A 9382-nucleotide genomic window follows, 5' to 3' on the forward strand; every position below is an offset into this window, starting at 1 on the left:
TTACAATTTGCTCATATTCCTGTACATTTAAAACTGGCTAAGATTATGATGTTCAACAAGAATTTTATAAGCTATGAGTACCCTTTAAATTTACACTGTAAGATAACTTTTTATGTCTCACTCATCACTGATACATGGCTTATATAATCATTTGTTCCTTGCTAACATATAAAGAAAAGAAGCCCTAAAGTTTCAACAGAAATTGTGTAGTTAAAGTCTTATCTCTTTGCTTTGTTTCTTTACACAAAGACTTTGCAACTTCTCATTAATAAATTTTCTATAAACTCTGAAATGTACATACTTAGTAATATATGTCAGCTACCATAAATCTTAAATACTTTATGGAAAAGTTTTATGACCTGACAGTCTTAATTTTCGCATATATAAGCAGGTTCCCAAAATTAAACATATTTAAAACATTAAAACTTTTAACACACCTTAACACTTGCTGCAGTGTTCATTATGAGAGGTGCCCTGTATAGAATAATTGAATTCCTCCTCCTACACATCTCTTGAACAACAAACATCTGGACTCATTTTGTTTTTGTCATATCAATCTTGACTTTATTCTTAAATGTGTGCTTATGTAACAAATATCTGGTTCTAAAATTTCACAATTCTTTTGAACTTGCTTTTTGTTGAATTATCTAGTTTAAAAAAATCAATTCCACTTTATATATAAAAAATGTTCTGTGCTCAATTCGGCAGCACATACACTAAAATTGGAACAATACAGAGAAGATTAGCATGGCCCCTGCGCAAGGATGACACCCAAATTCGTGAAGCGTTCCACAACAACAGATGCTGGAGGGCATGTGACCAGAAGGGAACCCTACTATATTCTTGGTGGGAGTGTAAACTTGTTCACGCACTTGGAAAGCAGTATGGATGTTCCTCAAAGGGTTACACATAGAGCTCCTCTATGACCCAGCAATCCCACTTTTGTGCATTCACCCAAATGATCACTAACAAGGCCATTCTAAAACTACCAGCACAACTATGTTTATTGCAACATTATTTACCATAGCTTAGATATGGAACCAACCCCGATGCCCCACAATAGATTAATGGATCAAGAAAACATTGTGTGTGTGTGTGTGTGTGTGTGTGTGTGTGTGTGTGTGTGTGTGTGTGTGTGTGTGTGATGGAATTCTATCATCCATCAGAAAGAATGACATTGCCCAATTTGTTAGAAAATGGAAAGACTTGGAAAAATTTATATTAACTGAAATAGGCCAAGTCCAAAGAAACATAGGTCCCATGGTATCCCTTATTTGCAATAAGTTATATATGACTGGGAAAAGCAGAAAAGGTCAAAAGCTATGTGCATATGACTAGATAAGGTGATGTTAAACTAAATGAACCCAAGCTAGGGACACAAGTGTGTGTTTTTCCTTTCTTGCTGTTGTTTCTAATGCACTTATAATGTACGATGAGATTTTTTTTTTAATTTGGTCGTCCACACGGTATAACCCCTGTTTTCAGTGTATTTGGTGTTGATGCACCTGCATCTTTTATATATACTTCTCTAATTTGGAGAGGGAAAGGGAAAAACCAAAATGCTCAAATAGAGATACTGTTTGACCCATTATAATAATGAGTTACCCAAGACACTATGTTGAAATACTAACTTTACAATTTAGGCAGGGTGGGGGGGGGGTGAAGTGTGTACTTGTAGAGGTGTAAGGGAGAGGTAGTTGGGGAAAAACAAAGGGGGAGGTAACAATGTTAGATAGGAAATATACTCATTACTTTGCTCATGTAACTGTAACCCCTCTGTACAGTATTTTTACAATAAAAAACGTTTAAAAATGATGGAAGAGTTTATTTCCATTATTTTACCCATATAATATCATTAAACAAGAAATTAATGCAAAATACTGACCTGAAGATATTTTGAATAAGTGTATGTGTGTGTGTGTGTGTGCGGGTGTGTGCGTGTGCATGTGTGTGCATGCATGCATCTTGGCATGCCCAGAGTTTGAACTCAGAGCTTCAAGGATTTGCAAGGCCTTTCCTCTCTAGCTTTGTGAGCTATTATATGAGCTACATCTCCATTCCTGGACCTTTGCTAGTTCATTTAAATTTTTGAAAAATAATATTTTGATTTTTTTTGCCTTAATTGGCTTCCAACTCCTATCCACAGATCCCATGCTCCTTTGTAGATATGCCGGGTAGACAAGATTACAGGTATGACAAACCAGTACAAGGCTTTAGGAATAATTTTAAATGTAGAAGAAACTTTAGTTCAGGAGGGCCTGTTTTATTATTTCCTACTTTTAAAGCATTTTGGAGTGACTATATGTGAATTGTTTACGTTTTGGGATACTTAAAAGACAGTAAGTGATGGTATTTAAAAGTTTTAGTACTTTTTAAAAAGGATACTGGAACTGTGGGACAGAAAAATTTGGCTCTCTTTGGACCTCAATTTATAATCTCAGCACTGTGCATGATAACCCAAAGTCACCAACTCAGTCTGTGTTGAAGACAAAATGTGATAGAAAACAATTACCGTGGGCAATATTTTTTATGCTATTATTTATTGGACAATATGAATATTGAATTGAGAGTATAAGAGAATGGAGAGATTTTACCTACATTTTTGTATTGCTGAAAGGCTTTTGGAAACTTTGACTCATTTCCTTCCTCACTATATGTCTTTGGGCAATGCACTTAGTGCCTTGAATTACAATTTTTCTCAACACTAAAATGGTAATAACATTAGCATTACAGCAAATTTTTTAAGACCTAAGAGACATAAAACTTGTGAAATACTTAACATAAACTTCTATGAATGAGCTTTCAGTTTACCCAGTAGTTTTTTTTTAATATTAAACAGAATGTGATATATATCACAGGAATCATTACATGTAGTGAGCAACCAGAAGTAATGTTATTTATTGACTATGCTGTGCTTCCAAGGAAACCAGCTGGATAACTTCTCATGCTGTAAATCAAACTGGTTATCTTATGTCTTGATAGTGTAAAACTATCAGTGACAGAATAATGAAGGAATGCTGTAGACTGGGGTGAAGTCCATATGATAATGTGCAAAACTCATAAAACGTAAAAGTAACTGAGCAGTATATTGAGTTTTACATCATTTAAGGTAAATTGCAAAGACAGGGAAGACATAGAAGAATGAATTCTCCTTTTGATATCCTATCATACAAAGGTCCTTAGCAGGATGAACTCTTTCCTCATTCTTGTAGAGGCATCATCAGATGAGAGGAACTCTATTTTTGGGTTGCTTCCTTCAATTTATTCTTCAGTTTGAAACCTGAACTACATGAGACTGCAAGAAACCAAGGAGAATTAGACATGCAGGATTTGGAAAGAGCAATCAGCATAAAATAAATAAAATACAGAGAGCCTTGTAAAAGGTCTAAATAAATTGAGTTATATAGTCTCAAGTGTAAACAGAAAATGATTTAAGCAATATCATGTTATTGAAAATTGAAAATTGTGAGGAGTTGCTCAATTGTTTTCCTTTCTACTATATTGAATTAATTATTGATTTTGTATATAGAGATTAAAGATGAGATTAACAAGGAACTTGATTAAAAATCGACAAAAGTTCTGAATAGCCATATTTTGCAAAATGCTCTGAAAATCACCAGTGGGTTTACAAAGTTGTGTTTAATACCACTTCTATGCTGGATTAATGCTTTGTGAACAGAAGTCATTAGAGAAATGCAATTCAAAATTATTATGATACTACTTCATAACTATTATAACTCATCAAAAAAATCAAAGGAACTTGGTGTGGTGGTAAAGGCTTGTAATTCCAAGCATTTGGAAGGTTGGAGTAAGAGGATTTGAGCCTAAGGCCAGTTTGGGTACTGCACATAATAAAAACCTGCCTTTTCAAAAAACTCAAAACGTAATTATGTTGGTGATAGTGTGGAGAAAAGGAAATTTTCTACACTCGTGGTTAAAATACCGGTTATTATTCTCATTCTAGAAAGTAGTATGGAGTTTTCTAAAGAAATACAGAGTTGAAATATCATCTGACCCACCAATCATATGATTATTTCTCTCTGGGTAACTAGTAAATACATCTATAGTTCATTGTTATTCACATTATCCACAACAAGCAAGATATAAATCAAAGTTATGTGTTCAACTACAGACTAATAAAGCAACTGTGGTGCATGCACAAATATATTTTTGTTTCATCCCTAAACTAGCAAGAGACTTCTCCCGTTAGCCACAACTTAAATGACCTGAAAGATGTATTCTAAAGAAAAATGTTGTCTTCTGATCTTTGTCCAAACACACACACACACACACACACACACACAAACACACACACACACACACACACCAACCTAAAACAACAGAGAAATTTTTCAAAAAGTAAAGCAAACTGGAATTTCTGGGGCATTTATGTCACAATATAGATGATAGTAGATATACAGGATGACCAAGTGTAGAGTTGTAATGTACAATATGAGGATGCAGCGGACAACACTGGCTTTACATAGGAATGAAGCTAATTAAGTAGGAGTTGTTCTTCCTTGTAGGGGTTGCTCTTTTAGTTGTTCTCCTTCAGTAATGGATGAGATTAACATAATTCTTTAAATATACCTGCCGGTTTGTAGAAATAATAACAAATAAGATAGCAATAATGTTGTATGCTCAACATAGAACAAAATGTCAAATTAAAATACATGAGATTATCTTTGATATAAACTAATTATTACAAATAAGGGAACCCATTGGACATATGTTTCTTTAAGTCTGGCTTCCTTCAGTTAATGTGATTTTTTCCAATATCTTCCATTTCCTGACAAAGAGGTGGTATTATTCTTTCTGATGGAAGCATAGTATTCCATGTGTATATAGGTGTGTATGTGTGTGTGTGTGTGTGTGTGTGTGTGCGTGTGTGTGTGTGTGTGTGTTACATTTTCGTGATCAATTCATCTACTGAGGTGCATCTGGGTTGATTCCATATCTTAGCTATGGTAAATAATACTGTGATAAACATAATTGTGCCTTGTTTGTGGTCACTGTGATAAATACCCAGAAGTGGGATTACTGGGTAATAGGGGAGGATTATTGTGTACATCAAGGATAATCTTAGTAGATGAGCAGAATAGCTCAATTGTTAAGTACATATGACCATATAAGGTGATTCCAAGCGAAATGAACTCCAAGACATGTTATTTGTTGTTGTTGTTCTTAATATACTATGTGATTTCTTTTTAACCTTTTGTGTTTTCCCGACTTATCACTATATTTGATTTTGATACCCTGGGTTTTGTAAATATGTTGGTCTCAACTAGGGAAGGGAAAGTGAAAAAAATGGAGAGACAAAGGACAAAGGGGAAACCTATGCAAAAGTGATAATCACAAGACAATATATTGGAAATACTCTTGGGGGGTTGGGGAGGGAAGAGGGAGAAAAATGAAGGAAGGGGTAACAAGTTAGAAAAAAAGGAATTCATTACCTTACTTATGTAACTATAACCCCTTTGTACATTATCTTGACAATAAAATTTAAATAATAAAATAACATACATGAGAGCAGAAATACAGGAGATGGAAGTGGGGGAAATACTGTATTATACAATGAAGAGTAGAACAGCTGTAGACAACAGGAATTTTACAGTAACATAGGAAGTAATAAGCTATCATACAGATTTTCATCCTCATGTCAGTCACTAAAAAGGGGAAAATGCACAATCAGCAAACCAATAGAGATAAAATAGAAAACTAAACAATTAAGGTGGAGGGCTGAGAAGGTGGCTCAGTAGTAGAGCACTTGCCTTGCATGCCTGAGACCCTGGGTTCAATTCCTCAGCACCACATAAACAAAAAGAAAAAAGGTGGAAGTGGTGTTGTGGCTCAAGTGGTAGAGCACTAGCCTTGAGCTGAAGAGCTGAGGGAAAGCGCCCAGGCCCAGAGTTCAGGCCCCACGGCCAGACGCCCCCCCCCCCCAAAATATATAAAAAAACAATGAACATGGAGAGATGACTTGGAACAATAACAAATGACACAACTAGGAAACAAATAACAAGCTGGTGAGTTTAAAAAATATTACCCATAATTCTATTAAATGTTTTTTATATCACAATTTGTTAGAAATATACTTCAAATCACAGTTTAATAGTATATCATTATAATAATAGGTTACTTATTATTGATTTCTTAATATTGAATGTTTAATGTATAATTTTAGTAGCTATAGAAAAGAAAAATGTGAAACTAATTTTAATGATATATTTCAGGAATTGTAAAATTGAGAAGCATTAAAATTTAAACAATACATCATTATTGTTTCATTGATGTAAATTGATGTGGTAATTCAAATTGTATTCTACACTTAGCACTCAACATCAAATAGGAAATTATTGCACATGAATTTGGTATTAGGTTGAAGGGTGCAGCCTTGTGGTAAAATTCACACCACACAGTACACGAAGGTATGACTACTCTCATCTAGCTTAAATTGTGGAAATTTGATTTCTACACGCATGTTAAATTCCTGTCTAGGTGACATCTATACAATTATATAAATTATATACACGAGGAGTATTTCAGATGACACTTAAAAGTCATATTCATTAATTAAATTTTTATTATTTTGTACCAAATAAATATTTATAGAGAGACTGAATTTCTGAGTAGATGATGGTGTATTTGTGCCAGATAATACTTACTGAGGCTTATTTTATATTCCTGACATTGTTTATACAGTTGGACTTAATTTTCCGTAAGGGGTTAAGTGTATTATATTGGATATATGAAAGTAAACTGAATGTTGATTCCATTAATCCTTTGCAATTTTTGTAATCCCAATATAAATTACCCATGTGTTTGAAGTAATGAAAACAACAACCGATATAAGCAACATGAATCAGTCTGTAGCAGACAAGTATTTTCACCTTTATTTTGATAGTTGTTCCTCTTTTACACTACAGAATATTCTTGGGAAAATGTGCTCCAGGCTGGCCACAATTGCAGAATATTATGGTTTAATCTATCAGTCCCATTGTTGGTAACACAGAAAATCTACTGATTCTTGTGGTTTTTATACCCTCCTACATTGCTGAAAGTTAGCATCACCTTTACTAACTTGAGGAAGGAAGCTATAGGGTCCTTTATATACAGGATCATTTCATTTGTGAAAAGGGATAGTTTTACTTCTTCCCTATTTGCATCCCCTTTATGGTTTTCTCTTGCCTATTGCTCTTGCTAGAAAGTACACTACTATATTGAAGAGTAGTAGAGAGAGTGGACATCCTTTTCTCATTCCTGTTTTTAATATATTCATGCCTCCACCTTTAGATATATAATTATTGTCATATCTTTGTCATACACATACACTAAAACTACCAGCACAACTATGTTTTTGCAGCATTATTATCATAGCTAAAATATGGAGCCAATCCAGGTGCCCCTCAATAGATGAGTGGATCCAGAAAATGTGGTATATATACACAATGGAATTTTATGCTTCTATCAGAAAGAATGACAGAGCCTCTTTCTTAACAAAATGGAAAGACTTGGAAAAATCATATTATGTGAAGGAAGCCAGACTCAAAGTAACATAGGATCCATGGTTTCCCTCATTTTCATTAATTAATGTATGCTTAGGATAGTCCTGGCAGATAGGTTAACTTTTATTTTTTTCATTGTGAAAATACTGTATTGAGGGGTTAAAATTACATGGGCAAGATAATGATTACATTTCTTATCAAGCATTGTAGCCTCCCTCTTGGTTTCCCCTTCCCATCCCTTCGCATCAGTCCCCCGTCCCCTACCATGTCCTCCTCCTCCCCCCAAGTGGTAATGTTTGTTTTTCCACATAACGACTTGTACATCTCATTGTTGCAATGGATCCACCTGTATCAAATGGCTATAATCAAGAACTCTAACAACAACAGATGCTGGAGGGGATGTGGACAGAATGGAACTTTACTGCATTGTTGGTGGGAATGTAAATTTGTTCAACCATTTTGGAAAGCAGTATGGAGGTTCAAAAAACTCCACATAGAGCTCCCCTATGACCCAGCAATCCCACTTTTGGGCATTTACCCAAATGATCACAAACAAGGCCGCAATAAAGCTACCAGCACGACTATGTTTATCGCAGCATTATTTACCAGAGCTAAGATATGGAACCAACCATGATGTCCCTCAGTAGATGAATGGATCAAGAAAATGTGGTATATATACACAATGGAATTCTATGCCTCCATCAGAAAGGTTCACTTTTTAAACTATTAACAATCCCTTTTTTCTCTCCCTCTTCGTCTCTGATTCCATTTGTGTGTGTGGGTTTGTGTGTGTGTGTGTGTGTGTGTGTGTGTGTGTGCGCGCGTGTGTGTGCAGTAATGAAACTTGCCTTGGAGCCTCAAATTCTTGCTAGTTTTTTTTTTCACTCATGACTGACTGAGTCTGTACTATTTGAACCAATGTTTCATTCTGTCTTTGATTGAACAATTGAACATAAATGTCTCATGGATTGCTACTCCAGCCATGTGTGTGAACCATGAGCTTCCAATCTCAGCCTAGTGAGATAGAGATACTGGCATCCAGCTTTATTGTCAAGGGTCATTTGTTTTGTTTTGTTTTGTTGTTTGTTGTTTTGTGAATCCAAAATATGTAAGGAAAAAAATAATTTATAATCAGTACTAGTCACATAAAATATGAATTGTTTAAAGATTACCTTTATAATGTTAACCTTTTGCATCCACATTATGTGATTTTATTTTTTGAACTCTCTTGTTGCAGTCAAGTCACTTATATATAATTTGAAACTTCTTCTCCTGGTTTTATAGTGTGTTAGGTGTTTCAAAACACAATTTATCTACTACTGAAGCAAGACCTTTATGATTATTCAATGTCCTGTAATCATGTTTATTACTGATCATCGCACCATTTGAGTACAAGTAGTTTCTTATAATATCTCCACATATTTTAGAATTCTATGCCATGCACACTTCTGCCAAATATGCAAGGGCATCCTTTGTAATTCTCCATGTATTTTCATGTAATTCCCTCTACTCTCAAGTGCTAAGTCCTTTGATGGTCATGTTGATTTTCTCCCCTGTTACATTCAACATTGCACCTTGGGAACTACTGGTGTGCACTACTGTACTTCCATCCGTTCTCCTTGTGCTTTGGCTTGTACCCCTCTTCACCTCGAAGGGACAGAAATTCGGGATATTTTCTTCAATCTTTATCTCAGACATCTATCTTTATTTTCTAGCAATACATTCATTGAATTCTTTCTGTAAAGTCTAATGCCTTGAAAATGATTACTGCATTGTCATGGTATTGGTATTTGGCATTAGGGAAGAACATGGGTCAGTAACTGTAACTTAGGTAAAAGAAGATTGCAATCATGGCTCAATAGATGTTGTTCATTGGA

The 9382-nt window shown here is 34.8% G+C and overlaps 1 non-coding gene across 1 annotated transcript; it reads left to right on the plus strand.

Annotated features, from left to right (window-relative positions):
• Positions 1-692: 692 nt before the first annotated feature.
• On the plus strand, positions 693-799 carry LOC122101430. The gene has a single exon (XR_006146377.1). It is a non-coding gene; the product is annotated as a U6 spliceosomal RNA (small nuclear RNA).
• Positions 800-9382: the final 8583 nt, after the last annotated feature.

The sequence above is a fragment of the Dipodomys spectabilis genome, unplaced genomic scaffold, assembly GCF_019054845.1.
Source record: "Dipodomys spectabilis isolate Male_0828 unplaced genomic scaffold, ASM1905484v1 ptg000662l, whole genome shotgun sequence".
Taxonomy (NCBI): domain Eukaryota; kingdom Metazoa; phylum Chordata; class Mammalia; order Rodentia; family Heteromyidae; genus Dipodomys; species Dipodomys spectabilis.